Source organism: Ambystoma mexicanum, chromosome 5p (genome assembly GCF_040938575.1).
Source record: "Ambystoma mexicanum isolate Mex_15411 chromosome 5p, UKY_AmexF1_1, whole genome shotgun sequence".
Classification (NCBI taxonomy): Eukaryota; Metazoa; Chordata; class Amphibia; order Caudata; family Ambystomatidae; genus Ambystoma; species Ambystoma mexicanum.
In genome coordinates, this window is record NC_090930.1 from 656457659 (window position 1) to 656474697 (window position 17039).

Sequence of the window (17039 nt, forward strand, 5' to 3'; positions counted from 1 at the left end):
CAGAGACAGCTCGGAAGAGGGGCAGGTGCACAGGCACACGGGCTGCCAGGCTTAATGCAGCCAATCAGCGCCGAGAAGGTGGGGCCCTGAACACAGCCGAAGACCGAGGGTATGGGGTACCAAATATTACAAAACACACCGTAACTGATAGCATGTAAAAAAACGGTATTATTTTACAGCACTGTGACTGATCCTCGGAGCCAATGTATTAATTATATCCTGCGCTGTCTTTCAGCATCCAACTAAAACTCTACAGCACCCGTTCAACCCCCCCCCTCCACCTACAAGTAATGTAAGTGGCGCCGGCGCGTAAGTTACCCAGTCCCCTTTCTATCTCAACCACACAGCGCTTTGTGCGCATGCGAGGTTAAGTTTTCCTTTCACTGTAATAGATTGGTTAGCCCTTCTATTACAGGGGGCGCAGGCGCATTTGATGGCGCGGTTATTTTGAAGGCTGGAACTGGGAGTCGGACTGTAATTTTTCTCTGAAAGTGGACCACTCCAGTAGCAAATATTGAGACCAAGGAAAGGAATGTGCACTGCCAGCTGAGCTGCTGTTCTCAAGACGTCATCCGAAGTTTCTGCTTAGGTATGTAACAAACGGGGGATTCAGGGAGCGATCATAGTACATGATGTAGCTTCGTATCTCCAGTGTGTAGGCTATACCCCCTCAACCCCATACAAACTCTCTCCACACACAGTACCCCTTTGCTACTCTGCCCCTCCCACAGACCACTTCGGAACCTACTTTTCTATCGATAACATTCTTCCCGCACTGCCCGCTCTCTCCCCTCGGAACATAGCTATAGAACCAGACAGCAGTGTTGGCATTCAAGTTGGGTGTTAACAGTCTTACGTTTTAGACACGCACTTATACACTAGGGTACCCAGGCACGGTTTCATCATAACAAGTGTGTGGCATTTAGCTGTATATCAATACAGGTGTTGCTGCCGATCTATACAGATGGTATGTTTTCTCTAGGCAGGGGATCCTATCTTTTTGCCTGACTGTAGTCCGATGGGGCTTCCTTTCTTATTGCCAACAGATATCTATTCTGTGGATGACACTTTGCTGCAAGCAAATTTGAGTGGTGGGGTGGGTAGTTAATTCATGGGTAGAACCATGCGAGGGGGAGTTGGCATGGCTTTAAGCGCATAATGTGAGCGGAACAACCAACCCCTCCCCCTTTACGTCCAACCACAACATCCATATCTCTTTTTAGGCCTCGACTTTGGGACACAAGGCACCTTGGACGGAATATGCCGGTAATATCCCAACTTCAAGTGACACGTTTTTTAATTGTTTTAAATCCTTGCTGAAGCATGCAGTTCTTAATGTGAAGGAACGCCCGTGTACTGTTCTCCCTGCCGTACAATAATATGATTAGTTCACTTTTTATATTTTAATTTGTTATAGTTGTAATTACAACTTTACATACAAATAGGTTAATTTCCATTAAAAATGTTTGTTCAGATGCAGGTTAAAACTATGTTTCTTCACAATTGTAGTTTTAAATAATTGATTGTAGTTATGCTCAGGGATATATATCGTGCATTTAAAATCATAGACCACATAGTGGCAGCAGATAAAGTGCGGAAAGTTTGAAGATGCTTGCCAAAGTATTATTTTCTTAGCTAGTTCCTAGCATTGTACAATTAAGTGTTCCAAAGTTTCTCTCTCGTTTGTTTTACCACAGAACCTGCAAGTCGTGATGTTGATTTTTCTCTGCTATTTCAGTTTTTGTCGGCCATAGGTTAAAACGTAGTCTCATTATTAGCGACCTGTATGCAGCATTTGGTAACCTTTGTAGATACCTCAGTATTTCGTTACATTTTTTGGGTATGATAAAGCCGTGAGCATGCAGATTATATTTAGTGCAAAACTCTTCCGTTTCAGCCTAGTCCTTATACCATAGTTTAAATTTTGCTTGTTCTGGGTTCAATTTCAAGGTGGCGTCATCTATACAAGCTTTTTCCATATATTCTCTGCTAGCGTTTTGCCAATCTTTTAGCTTTCTCCTGGCGCTGTCTTTGAGAGCTTGGGTTAGGCCATATATGATAGTTCATTTATGTTATTCTTTCATTAGGCATTTCCTGTATAGAGATACTGAGTTTCATTTAACATTCGCCTTTAAAGAAATGAACAATAGCTTGTATCTTATAACCGGAATTGGGAACTTTCGGTAGTGCAAGTAGTCTTTTCCAAAGGTATCCTTCAAGATAGTCCCACCTTGATTGGTTCTCTAGAAATTTGGATTGTGCTCCGTAACTCAGAGCTCAAATAACTTTTTGTTCATAGAACATAGGGATTGTTTGGCAAGATAATTTAAAGTATTTGCTGTGTATTATTGTAGCCTGTGAACGTAGTGGTATTCTTTGTATTTAATTTCTATTTTATACTGTCATGTTTGCTGTCGTTTTAAGTTTATACCTAGGTATTTTTATTAATGTACAGTTGACAGAGGAGTGTTAATTCATTTAAATCTTAGATCAAAAAAATTTAGCGGTTTCAATTTTTTAAATATTTGATTTTGATATGTTTATGCAGAGCATATTTCTCCAGCGCAGCAAGTAGTCTGTGGAGATCAATGGGGGTTTGGTCCATCAAGACGAGGTCGTCCGCGTATAGCAGCCATGTTATCGCCCGGTTGTTTAGTTTGGGTGAAAAATTTCTCTCCATATCAAGGTGTTCTCCGATGTCTTTTATATAAAATTTGAACGGGGGGTGCGAGTGTGCATCCCTGTTTTAACCCGTGTTGTTTATTGATGGCATCTGAGAGGAGTCCTTCATTATTTAGTTTGATCCGGATTGAGGTTCCGCTGTAGAATTCTTTTAGTAGATTTAATATGTATGTTGGACATACGGCTGATCTCTTCCAAGTATATCTCTTGATATCGAATCATGAGCTTGCCTGAAATCGATAAAGGCAAGGAATAGGGGTTGCTTTTTCGCTAGCGCCTCTTTTTTGAGTGTGGAAATAACACAAAGATTTGGTGCTATTCCTATTGGCACTGATGAAACCCGATTGATGGCGATCGAGCAGGTTCTTTTCTTTGAGCCAAGTTGTCAGATCTCTTAATAGCAATCTTGCATATATTTTGCCCGTGGTGTCAAGCAAGGCTAGGGGGCAATAATTAGATGGTGACGTTCGGTCTCCCTTTTTATTTATAGGTATGAGTATGGATTGTTTCCAAGATGATGGTATAATACCTGTCCTGGCTATGTTTCGATTTGAGACAGGATTGTGCTTTAATAGTCTCATTTGATTTCCCATCGGGGCCTGGGGCTCTCTACGTGCTTAGCTTTTTTTATTTGGATTTGTATGTCCAGAATGTCAAAGGATAGTTTGGTAGTATTTTCCCTCGCAGATGATTGAATGGGGCTTGCGTTTTCTGCAAATAGTGTAGTAAAATGGGATTTCCGTGCTGTTCACTTATAATATTTAGTAAGTGGGATGATGTACCAGTTCTGTCTCCTTTCTTGAAGAGGTTCCATATTTGAGCGCTTGATGTTATGAATTTGAGCATGTTTTCGTTTTTACTTTGTATTTTCAAGTATTTGTGCTGAAATATGAAGTTTTTGTATTGGGTCTGTATATTAACAGCTTTATTTTTATATTCAGTTATTGAGTTAGCTTTTATGTTCTTCAGTTCTTGTGTGTTTTTTATTATTATTTTTTTTTTCTGTCCTTGATGATCGGATCAAATGTATGTCTCATTGAGAAAATCGGCCGATGGCTATCACGAGGACTTTAGGATGGTAAACAAAGAAAAAACGATCTTAGCCACCCGCTATTATTGTCGTTTGGATTTGTGTGTCTTTTGCTATCGTGTCAAGGCATTTGATCATGTGACTCAAGAAGATATCATCCGTTATCAGAGCTGGATTCCAGTATGTATTGATTATAGCTGTGCATGGCGCCAAGGTGTGTGGAGTGTTATTGAATTCCAATTTTACTAGTTGTATGCATGCATGGATAGCCATGGAATTAATTTTTCAGATGCATCAATTTTTAATGCTACGAGCAGACTAGCCATTGGTCTCCCTTTAGATTGTTTTATGGCAGGGATCCAACTTATTTCATAATTGGGCCATGTCGGGTAATCCAGGTTTCTTGAAGTAATATCAAGTCGTATGTATCCAGTTGGTGATTTTTGCTGGGTTTCATAAGGTGGGTATACCCTCTGGTGTTCCATATCGTGATTCGTAGGTCACAGCAATCTTGGGTGTCAAGACGTTTTTCTTTTTGCCGTTGAGCGTTTGTTTTGATTGTTTGTTTGTTGTAGACCTGTCCACTTAGTTTCTGTCTTTTTTCTTCTTTTTCAAAATGGACTTCTCTTTCAAGGCTACCTGTGGCTTCTCGGAACTTGATTGAGATATCTTTTGTTTATTGGGTGTTGTATAATGTGCATTTTCATATTGCCTTTCATCTCTTCTTATCCTGATCTCTTTGGTTCTTTCTTCTTTGATTGTGATGGTTATCCCTTTATTAGGTAGATTTTCTTTTTCTTTCCATATTTGTTTCACGATGAGCGAGGGGATTGTCAAAGTTGCAGAGTCCATTCTTTTTATTTTTGGTTATGTATACAGTCTCGATATCCTTTGATCTTATTTGTTTGATGCTAGATTGTTCCAAACTACGCAAGTACGGTAGTTCGGTTAGGGTAGGGTAAAGGTCCCTTCTGTCTCTTTCAGCCATGGTTACAATTCTCTTGTGTTCAGATTTAAGGTTACAATGATCCGTTTTTAAAATTTTTGGGCATGTAGCTATATCGCCGTTTGGATTAATATTATCAGCTTTCTATTGTTCCTTTGAGCTGACATTTTTTCCATAGCATGTTTTAGGCTGGTCCTCATCTTCCTTTTTGCGGTTATTATGAAGGAGTTATCGTCTCTGTTCTAGTGTTTGAATATGTGGGTTGTCAGTGTTGTAATCTCTTGATGGAGCTTTCATTATATCAGAGGCGATGTCCTGAACAGGTTCCTTTTTTCCACTAATTTCGAGCAATGATGTACTGGAGCACATCGAGTTGTTCATCATGTCGTTTGACTCTTCCTCTTGCGCTTCGTTTTTCCTCACTAGAAGGTGGATCTCTATGGGTATTGGTTTTATTTATTGTGCGCATATTTTCAGCATTATTTGTTGGTAGCTGAGGTAATTTGATGCATGAGATAAGTCTTTACAGGAGACTGGGTGGTCAGTACCTTGATTAATTTCTTTGCTCCCTTCACTTTTGAGTTCTTTTTTTGCTGTTTGGGTTTTTCGTTTTCTTTGTATTGCTTTTTTGTTCAGAGTTTGTGTGCGTTTCGGTATTTCATTTTCTTTTTGGGTTTAACAACACTTCCGATATGGAGTATGGGTTAGCAGTTGTCTCGTTTTCAATTGTGGTGGGTTCTATTAGTATACGTTCGCAATTATGATCCATGTGGTTTTCATGATTGGCTTATTGGGAAGTATTGGTAGTCTCTTGTGGGTGGTTCATCAAGTTAGGAGACATCACAGTTTACACCAGTGTTTGGTGGATCGATGACTGTTTCGCAATTAGCTCGCTCAATGCCAAAAAGATGCTGCTATCGGGACGCTTTTCCCTCGACGAAAGCTTGTGTATTTCTTGTAATCTCAGATTTAATTCCACGAAAATATGATCAAATTGGTGTTTGTTCTATTAATATATCCATATGTTCATATTTAGATCATGAAAACAGTTCTTCATAGCCACCAGTGTTATATTGTAGGCCGCGATGGGTAGTTGTTTCAAGCCAAAAGAGGGTATTGGAGTTGGTTTTATGAAAGATGTGTCAGATGAAACGGTTGATAAGTTAACGGCTCCATTACTTGGAGGTAGCTGTGTTTCCAAGACTGTGTTGTTCTGTGTAATGTTTATTGCTTCATTATCTTTGGTTGTTTGTAGGAGTTTAGATGTCTCTTTTGCTGGTTGTTCATTGACGATGGCGTCAAAGTTAGGTGTTTTGTTTCGGTTTGCATTGTCAGTCTTTCCCAGTGTTATGGAAGTTAAGATTGGGTAGTCAGTATTTGTTGCTATTTCTGAATATAGTTTAGTGGTTATTGTAGATATCTCTGCATGTATCATGCCCTCACATTTTAATAGTTGCGCTGTTTTCGTATGGGTAGACCTTCGAGTATCCCGGAAATCGTTATCAGTGATAGAATTTTGTGTCATACACATCAGAAAGTCTTCATCTTATATTAGTTGCCGTAGTTCATTATCGGCAATATTGTCAGATGTTGGAACGGAAATAAAAGGTTGTTAAACGCTTTCTTGGGTGTGGATTACGGTATTAGTTTTAACGACATCGATTTTCAACAGACTAGCCGTGTTTGGGAGTTGTTAGTTGAGTGCCAGAGGGTCCTGATGTCGGTGCACATTGATTTAGATTGTGCATTCTCTTTGTTACCCTTGTAAATGCATGATCCTTCGTTTTCAGTTTGAGCATGCGCTCGGTCAAATGGGTTAATCATATTCGAGGGCATTGTAGTTTTAAGGTTGTACATGGCCGTTTTGCAGCGATTTGTGGCAGGAGGGCTGCTAGATCAAGTCGTTAAAGGTGGAGTGTCTGCGAGGGCTGTCTGCTGCTCAGCTGAACAGCACACGCCAGAAGCACTGTTGAAGAAGCGCGCGTGTCTGTGTATTTAACGGTTGTTGGAAGCAAGGGGGTGACGCCTCAGCCAGTATTTGTTGCAGAAGAGCTTTCAAAGCGAGTAAAGTAGGGTCGGTTTTTGTGCCGCAGTGTCGCCGTGCAGCAAGGTCTCCAGACAGAACAGCACTTGCCAGAAGCTCTCACAGAAGCACTTACTTAATGTTCCTATGAATCTACCGGTGATGACAAATCCTCATTATATAATGCCAGATATGGCCCTTTACGTTGTTATGGTCAAAATGAATGTCATTAGTGGGTTGAGATGGTTTGTCTTCCGAATCATACATTTTATCTGCATGACATGGGGCTTGTGTTTTGACTTCAGTTTATAGGGGGTAGTAAACTATTATATCACTAGCAAGTGTTGGTTTTATATAACGAAAAGCTTTTGCGTAATGGCAATTGTTTTATGTACTTTTTATGAGCCTCTAAAGACAGGGGTTTAGTACTCTTCTTGCAAGATGTGTTTTTTGTGGGGGTGTGGCGCGGGGTAGTGCAATTGATCTGTCCAGCAAAGTATCCTTGTTTTTTTTAGATTACTTTACTAGCATTTATGTGGTTTCATATTTCGTTTATTTTTAATTAAATAATACAACACATTAAAAGATAGTTTCTCTTTGACTTCTTAAAAAATAAGGCACTTGCACTTTCTGGTTAACTGTTAAAAATCGGTAGAAAATACGGCAGGTTCTCAGTTAGGCCCTTCTCAAGTTTTATGAAGGCAACATTGCACCCAATATACTCAATGAGGTTGAAGTTTTTCACGTCTGAGTCCTCGAAAAATGACCTCTGCTCGAGGCCATAATTTGATGGAAAGCCTTGCACATGCCGGACTGTATCCTCTGCTGGCCGTAAGGTACGAACTTGGCCTAAAGTCACTAAGGGTCAGAGCTGATTTCCCCCCCACCCCCTCTGCCCTCCTCCGAATGATCAGGGGTGTGGGACGATCAACCAAAGGCCCCTGCACATCAGTAGTTGCTTCCTCTGTTGCTGATGCTACAAGGACCAATTTGGGCCTGCCCATACGTGAAACAGGAACAGATTTCACTGTGATCTGATATTAACACAACTGTCCGCTCAAATTGCTATCATTATCCTGCACAATGTCTTTGATGTTATCGTATAATCGTAGTATAAATTTGAGGACTAAGCGCAGGGCCAAGATTGACACAGGCCCGATGAATCAGGATTAGGCAGTAAGTTGGATTTCCGTATCAGCAGGGGATTTCTAGGAGTAGAGTAGTCCTCTTTACATAGTATTTTTTTTGGGGTGCTTTCTGGGTCTAAAAGGGAAGGGTGAAGAAGATTGGGATGGTACCAACCCAATTCCTTCGACACTGTACTACCGTTGATAAACTGAGTACGTGTCTCATTGCCCAAATCTTGAGTCTTAAATAGCAATTCATCCAAAACAATGGAGTCTGCTTGATTAGAAGCATCCCCTGCTGCAGAGATGGGAACACCTGAGCAAGATTTGTCATACACAGCAGCAGATTTCGGAAAATCTATAGGTGGTGCATTAGTGGACGCTTCAGACACCGTCACAGTCCACAGTTGGTGGGATGGACCGCTTCACAGGCATAGTATGAACAGTTTGACAGAAAGTAGTAATTCTAACCTGGAAGGAGCCATCCCCTATGCAGTCAAATCCACGTTCGAAAAAGCAGCCAAGCCGGAGGTCTGGCCCGTGTGGTCTGTGTTATCAACGACAGGAGGTCCTATATCATCGGTCACACCATTGCTTCGTAAGTTGTAATTTGAGGCAAAAGAAACCACCATGTCCAGCCCAAAACATGGGAATGAGCCCAGCGCTCCAATAGTTCAAGTCGTTGCAATAGCCAGAAAGGATGAGGACACATATGAAACACAGCCAATCGTAGCCAAACGACGGGGAATAGATTTACTTGAACCCCTTGCACTTCGAGGTAAGTACATTATGGTAGGAGAGTTGGTGGATTATCCACTTCTCCTCGTGCTCTGTGGACTACCGCAGACCACACTTCAACACACTTCTGCGCTGGAAGTGGTTTTTAAACCCAGGCTCCTCCTTCAACAATCAGCCGATGCCGATAGAAATGGTAAGCAGACTCAGAGTTCCAATAAACCCGTTAGTCAGCAGGAGCGGGCAACTGTCTACAGAAAGTATCGCCACCGCAGACCACATTTCAGCACACTTCCGCCCTATATGCTTTCTAAGCACTTCCAACTTTGTGATTTGTCTAAGCTAATTCAATTTTTGGTTAAGAGGGAAAGTTGGAAGTTCGTGTTGTGACCAACAGCGTGGAATTGGGGTAAGCAGGGAAATCAAGTTAACCCCTAGGCATTGGCTGAATTTTATTTGAGGTTTTATGAAGCACCAGGTTGCAGGATACCACTTAAAGTGCACAGAAGGGGTACAGTACATACATCTGGTCACAATGTAGATGCCCATTCACCATGTTATAGAAAAAGTACATCATATTAAAAAAAAATGAAGCACGTAAAGATTGAGAGCCTTGAGGGGAGTTCAAAGGAAGGCAAAGGTCAACAGGTGAGCATTCTGCTTCTAACGGAAATGGCAATGTTTCTGTGTTTAGAGCCAAGCACAGCAAAGGAGAGGCCTCTGTCTGTTGCAGCAACATTTGGGAGCAAAATCAATTTTTGAGGTGCCGATCTTAAGTTTGTATTGGGGGGCGTGGTTCTTGATGCTGGAAGTGAGATAGCATGAACATTTGTTGGCCAGTGCCATATGGCTGTTGCTGAGCGATTTGAAGATGACTTGTTCCACAGGAATCCAGTTCATTGCCTTCAACAAAGAGGAACTGAGGTTCCAGGGATTGAGAGAATTAGCATGGCTACCTTGATCTGGAGAATTTGCTGTCTATTTGTTAGCCCTGAGTAGACAATACTGTAGGTATCCAATGTATGGAGGACGAGGGCTTGATCAACATACATTTTATGTAGCGTGGTTACGTGGGGGAGATATTAATCATACGTAGCTGGAGATGTAGTTTTTGTGTGTCATCAAATTGATTGACAGCGATCTCTCCAACTTTCTTACAATCAATGCACCTTCATTTCTGGTTTTCAGATAAGGAGGGGGACATCCACCCTCCCTCCCCCCCCAAATCCAGAGAGTTGAAACAGAGGGAGGACAACTGGTTGGGAAGCATAACACTGATATTTTGGAAGGGTACAGACAGGTTGTTGTCAATAGTCACTATTTAATTTATTTTTGTCTTTATTTTCTTATTGCTTTTTTTTTTCTCAGAGGAATGGGATGCAGGCTGCTTTCAAGAGTCCTGCAGGTGTGCTGGGTGTTCTCTGTGAATCTTCATAGAACTGGAAATGAAGTGTGAAGGAGTTGATCAGCTTAACCAGTGGGCTTATGCAGATGTTAATCTGCATGCAGAAATGATGGAGCATTGTGGTACACTGTAAGATAGTTGGTAGGAGGCTAAGAATGGGTTGCCCCTTTTCACGTGGCATTGGAGATCTTGTAGATAGTTTCTCTGGGCTCAATTTCTGTATATTGCCAAATATATTTAGCTCCTGGTTATGTCCTGGGAGATCCTGGTTGGCTTGCCACCAACAGCTAAGAAGAGCTACATGTGACTCCCCAGACCAATCTGCCACATAAGCATGCCTTGCACGAGGATCTTGAAAAGATTTAAAGTATAATTGGGCATATATTGTAGAGGCCACTACTGGTTAATTCTGTATACTTCATATCTGCTTTTATCTTCAGCACACCAAATCCTTATATCAATCCCTTTTAAAAAAATTCATTTGAGGGTCGTGTCGTCTATGCTAATGGTAGTGTGAAGTCTGTTGATGAGGATGTCATGATTGACCGTACCAAAAGCCGCCAAAAAGTCTAGAAGGATAAGTGGTAATTATTGTTCCGAGCTTCTAGGATCTTTCTTTTATGAAGGCTGGTTTAGGTGCTCCTTGATGATCATAAACCATATTGATTGTTTTGTGGTAGGATTTTGGCTTCACAGTAGGCCATCTGCTTAGAGGAGGTCACTTTCTCCAAGAGTTTGCCTATGAAGGGGATGTTCGAGGTGTGACAGTAATTGTGAGAAGTTGCATGTTTTTCTTGCTAAGAGGAGTGGTGGTACCCTGGGGATGCGACTAGACCATTAGCTAGCGAGATGTGGCAGATATTGATGATTGTTGCGACCTTAAGGTGCATGACTTCTTTCATGAGGGGAGGCTGGGCAAGGAGGCACTGGTTGACGTCTTCACTATACATGTGGTAGTGAGGATGTCAAAGTTGTTGATAAGGATGACCTTTAGAAAGTAGCAGGAGATGAGTGGTGGGGGAAAAAGTGATGTTGCTGTTTAACTGATAGATGAATTTGGAGTTCTCTTTATCAGAAGGTCGCAGCCAGGTCTGTGGCAAGAGCTGCAGAGAAAGTGGGAGTCAAATACGTTTGGCAGGTGCTGCTGATCTTTGTGTCGCTCCTGGAGACTGCAGAATCTTTGTTGGCATCAGTGATATGATTCTGAAAATAGATTTTTTTTCCCCCCATGATGTAAAGCAGAGTCTAGTTTCAGGTTTTTCAGATTCGTTTTGGGGTGCGGGCGATTCATGCCAGTGGCTTGTTTCCTTTTTTTTAATTGAATTTCAGCACCCAAATAGTAGGCATTACACAGCAATGAGGGGGGAAAAAAAGAAACAAAGAAACAAACACTAGGAGTAAACATTCTTCTCACTCTGTACGATCATGAATTGCCAAACCAGAGTTTACAGTTTGTGTCCCTGCGTCAATTACCACAGCCTTCCAATGTCGCCTCCAGGTTCCCAACTCCACCCCTCTCAGCCTTTGAGGCCTAATTGCTCCCAACAATGACCTGTTGTTAGTCCTCCACTTCATAACAAATACAACTCAACTTGCATTCTTCCCCCAACCCGTGCCCCACCCTTGTCGACTGTTCAGGATTCTCCCGTCTGCTAACCTTTATTTCTCAGGGTGGCTTATCATCCTGAGTTGTAAACATCTAGACGAATGTGTTTCACAATGATACGTCATTACTGACATCCTTTTGTCCCCTGTACACCGCCCTATGCCACACCACTGTCTCAGCCTCTGCCCATTTCTTTAGGACTTCCCACCATGCCTCTATCCGGGGCCATCTACTGACTTCCATCCGATCGCAATCCTACATTTGGCCAATGCGCGAATGAGGTCTTTCATCCTGGTTAGGTGAGCTTCCGTGCGCTGCTGCAGAAACATTTCCAGCAGGCATGCTTCAGGAGGCCACTCCGTCATGTCAATCCTGCCCATTGTTACTCTGCCCACTGTGTCTTGCTAAAAGGACCTGATCACCGGGCATGACCAAAACACATGTCCCATTCCTGCCATGTAGCTGGCGCATCTCGGACATCCTTGCTCACCTACCCTTGGAAACTGCAAGATGGCATATGGGGTTATATATACGCCCTGTGTGCAATTTAGTTGTATCTGCTTGAACCTAGCGTTCCTAGACACTTTCCGAGTGTATATCAGTGCCCTGGCACCCCATCTTTGAAGGTTCCTCCCACGTCTTCCTCTCACTTGGCTCTTGCCCCGATTTTCTGTCTTTACGAGTGCGTCCAATATAATTTCACAGAGCCTGGATATTCCCCTTCTGCCAAGTCCTAAAATGCATCCAGCATGACGTCTCCCTCCTCGCCCTTCAGTCCCGGCCATCTACCCTCTCCTGTTTTAATCAGTCTATGTTACGAGAGCTGGCTTCTCAGAATGTCATAGCTCTGTCAATTCAGGGAAACCCACCCATGTACTTCCTGATATGTCTCTAAAGGTGATTATCCCATTCAGATCCAGTGCAATCTGAGGTTGCGAACCTCCCCCTGATTCCTCCACAGATTGCCGTCAAGGGTATGTTGGCAGACTGCAGGTCTAGTTTCCCTACCATCTTCCACAGTCTGTGCCATAATCTCTGTCCTAGTGCTATGAGTGCCGATGTCTTCCCGCAGACTTTTTCCCCACCCATAGAACCTCTTTCAGGTAGTATGGTGTAGCTTCACCCTGCAACAAACCAGTATCCAGCGAGCCTTCATCCGCCAGCCAAGTCATGAGAAAATGCATTTGGCCTGCCAGGTAATATGCCTCAAAGTGCAATAGTTTAATCCGCCATTTCTATAATCCCTGCTCCGCATGCCCAGCGATATGCGCCACCTTTTTCCTCCCCAGATGAATCCCCTTGCCAGCGAGTCCAGTTTGCGAAATAACTGCCCTGGGATGTTGTAGGGTATGTTTACAAAATGGTATAGCAGGTGCGGTAGTACCACCATCTTTAGTAGTGCCGCCCGGCTCTTCATAGACAACGGTAGCTTCCGCCAAAACTCTATGGACCTTTTGACCCTCCCCCCACACCCCCCCCCCGAAGAGCCCTCAATTTGTTAATTTCATGCTCCCTACTAAGATTGCGATCTATCGCCCGTTGCAGCCCCAAATTCGGCAGGCACCTCTACTCCAATCCTGACAGGCTCTGCAGCAGGAATAGCCCCCACTTCTCCTTGCCGATGGTTATGCTTGACAACCTTTCAAATCCATCCAGGACCTCTAACATGCACGTCAAATTGATCTCCAGGTTATGCACGTATAACAAGTCGTCTGCATACAGCTAGACCACATGCGTGTTATCACCCATTGATATACCTGCCTCCTTGAAGGCCGCCCTCAGGAGGGCCGCCATGGGTTCCAGTTCGAAGATAAACAGAATGGTGGAGAGCAGGCACCTCTGTTTGGTTCCCATGCCTCTGAGATGTGCTTTTTCTCGTTCTCACCCTGGCCATCGGTCTCTTGTAGAGCAGGTGCACCCACTGTGAAAATCACGGACCCACCATGGAGCGCCTTAATGACCGCTTGTAACCATTCTCACCTTAAAGAGTCAAATGCTTTTATTGTGTCTAATGAAGCGGTGTACTAATCTCCCCCTCCCTATTCCGCTAGTCCTATCAGTGATATGGTATAGCCTGTGCAAATTCCAGGATGTGCTCCTTCCAGGAACATAGCCCATTTGGTCAGGATGCATCAATGATGATCACGCCACGCAGCCTCTTCACTAGGAGCGCTGCCAGGACTTTACAGTCCTGGTTTATCATGGAGAGCCGTATTCACTTGGCGATTTGCTGGCTTTAGATATCGGCACAATAGTCTACTCTCAGCAATCCAACCTCAAATGCCTCTTCCAGCATCTGAAGGAGATGCAGGGTCAGTTCCCTGCTGTTGGGGAGAATTCTGGTTCTATGGCTAATTTCCCTTCCCTATAGAGTCCCCCAGCAGCTAGACATTTTTGCTATGTGTGTTCTAGGCTATTTTTGTGTTTAATGTCTATGGGATTTTCTCACCCCCATAGAAACCATTTTTACTCGCATGTGTTACACTGCACCCTCAGTGCAGTGACACAGGGGTGTCGTAGCGACCCCCCCCAAACATAGACTCCATACCCTGGGACTGACTACTGTCTCCCAGGGCATGTAAAGTCCCAATTGACTTTACTAGTCAATTTGTATGAACTAAACCAGTACAAACCATCTTACTATGGATGTACTGGAAAGGGTTAATAGTTTTTCCCTTATGTTAATTTTCGAGAGGGTACCTACCGTACAGTACTCTCTCAAAAGTTTCTGGCTGGTGGCAGTGGTTACTACTGTAAATATTCGACCGCGAATATTTCCCTATCGGATTTTCCCATTGTTTGAGGCTACCACTTTTTCTGACAGCCTGTAACATACCGCCGGTGTATTTTAATATTAACTTGACTCCGGTAGGTTTTATTTGCCAGAACTTTAATATAACTTCTTTCTCGTGTCTTTCTCTGAACTCCTAACCCAGGTCGGGGATCCTTTGTTCGTCCTTTTGGCGGGCTTCTGTCGAGAAGCCCTCCTTTCGGCGCCACTGAGTCTGGGGTGGGTCCATTGTGTGGGAGGGGGGGGGGGAGTAGGACCCCTGGACAGGATTGCCTCAGCAACCCATGTCGCACTCTATCCTGATAGGCTGGAGGGTCTCCCGCCAAGATGACCACTCCACTGTGTGAGTGACAGCTAGGCTGTATGAATGGGAATCTTTTTGCATAAAAGCAGGGTCCTGAGGACTGGACGAGCAAGACGTCGCCACTGGAACTAAGAAGCCGAAGAGGAGAGAAGCCAAAGAAATCTGCAACGACTGAACCACCGGTGAAGCCCTGTTGCAGCGTCTCGCCACTTTTCTTCACGCAACGAGAGAAGATCTTCATCTGCAAGAGCCTTCTTCCCTTGAGCTGGTGGGGCCAACCAGTTTGCCAATCGCCTTCCCGGACCTGCCTTGGTCGATCTCCCGTGACCTGGCTTTGCAGTAGCATTAAAGGTGTTTTAAAATCCTTTACCTACCTGTTGGGTTGGCCGCCCCTCTATCTTAACTTTGTCTTTTCACTGTCTGCATCCACCTTTTCAAAATCGTTAACCAAAGACTTGACTGCAGCTACAAGAACATTTCGCTCCTGGGCCTTTGCCCTGTACCACTGACTCTGGCACAGGCATACTGACTTTGGCTACATTTGTTAGACCTGGCTTATTTAGATTGATTTTCATCTAGAACTGTGTGGTGCACCAATTTCTTACAACTACCGTTTCCTTCCCATTTTTGTAACCTTGTGAAATACCATTTTGCCCAGTTTTCATTTAAGTATTGCCTATACTGATGCCCTGTCTTGCTTAAACTGGTCCACAAACTTATGGGAAGTGTTGCTAGGGTGTGTAGGAAACTATTTCTATATAACCTGTGCTTTCCCTCCCTTGTAAATAATTGTTAGAGTACCCCTTGGGTGTGGTTTTCACTGTGCCATTGTGCTCAGTTTTCACTCTGGTTCACTTGGTCTACAATTTAACTTGGGAGTGTGTATATTTTTCCTTTGACTTAATGTAACTTGCTTGATGACTGTGATACATGTGTTTTATTAGAAGTGTATAAAATAAATATATAACTACATTTTAATACACGGCTTTGGTCAGTGTTTCCTTGTGCCATAGTACTGTAGGCCTATTGTGTAAACCCTGAATACTGCTCATCTCCCTCTTGAGATAAGTCTGACTGCTCAGCCACAGCTACCAACTAAACCTTTGTGGTACAGACTGATACCAAAGGGGATTTATTGTTCTCACCTGTAGTCCTAATCTTGTGTAGTGCTCCCTAATGTAACTGCACAGGATTCTGCCTAACAAATCTTGTGTAGTGCTCCCTAAGGGAACTGCACAGGATTCTGCCTAAGACCCGCCATACTCCTTGCAAAATTCTGCTGGGAGGCTGTTGGCCCCCAGTGTTTTGTTAGTAGGCAGCAAGAGTATAGTCTACTTCAATTTCTCCTCAGTGAGCGGTGCATCTAGCCTCTCTGCCTGTTCTTGTGTGGCAGCGCTATGTCGTTCAGGGTCTCTCCTATTTCAGCGGGACTTTCCTTCCCCCCTCTGCACTATACAACCGCTGATAAAACCGGCCATGGGCGCATTAATTTCGCTTTGGGCCTGCCATTCCTCCCCATCCCTGAAGGCGCTGATCATTCCCCTCTTTTCTTCCGTGCGACATAACCTGGCTTTTCCACACTTTCATGTAGTCTCTCCAAGTAGTTGGTATAATCATGTTTGCCTAACCGTTCCCAGTGCACAATGCAAGCCTGTTGGAGCGTAGGGAGCTTCTCATCCCTGCCGCCCACCCTTCCCCAGTTGTCCCTTCCTCCCTCCCAGTGCCTCCATCGGCACCTCTATGCTGGAGATGCTGCAGAGCAGTTCTCCCTGTATGCCCCCCATTTTGCTGATCGCCTCAACTCGCATCCCTACCTTAAAGTTTTCCCACAGGGTTCCCGTGCTGTTCACGCTCCCCGAGTTTTGGGCAAAAAAACTCCTCTGTCCTCTTCCCTCATATGGGCTCCAAACTGCTCATCCAGTAGTTCTTCTGCTCTTAGTCTCTACGTCGGGATTGGGGGGGGGCCTATTCTCGGCTCTCTGCTTCATCACCACCAGTGGTGTGTGGTCAGAGGACCCTTGTCTTGTATTTGGCTGTGACAAATTCAACTACTGTTTCAAAGCCTGCAAGAATGTAATCTATGCCTGTGTGCACTCCATGCGGGCTTGAATAGTAGGAGTAACCGCTTTTCCCCATGCAGCTGCCTACTATATATCTGTCAGTCCCAGCTCCCGCATTAAGGCACTAAACGCTTTTGCCGGTGGTTCCTTTTTCTTTTGCCTTTCGTCAGATTTATCTAGTGCAGGGTTGAGTGTGCAGTTGAACCACCCGCCGCCCCATATCTGCATGGCGCCTCTATACGGCGCTAGTCTGGGGCCCAGTGATTTAAAGGGGTAATAATAATTTTGCATTTATATAGCGCTACGAACCCTCAGGTATCTGAGCGCTGC

General features: G+C 43.8%; 1 protein-coding gene across 1 annotated transcript in view; it reads left to right on the plus strand.

Moving 5' to 3' along the window:
- Window positions 1–314: 314 nt before the first annotated feature.
- CENPI (centromere protein I) overlaps window positions 315–17039 on the plus strand; it is a 1093019-nt gene continuing 1076294 nt past the window's right edge. Inside the window, exon 1 of the mRNA XM_069613020.1 lies at window positions 315–589. The gene's annotated coding sequence lies outside the window, so the exon portion shown is untranslated. The remainder of the gene's footprint in view (window positions 590–17039) is intronic.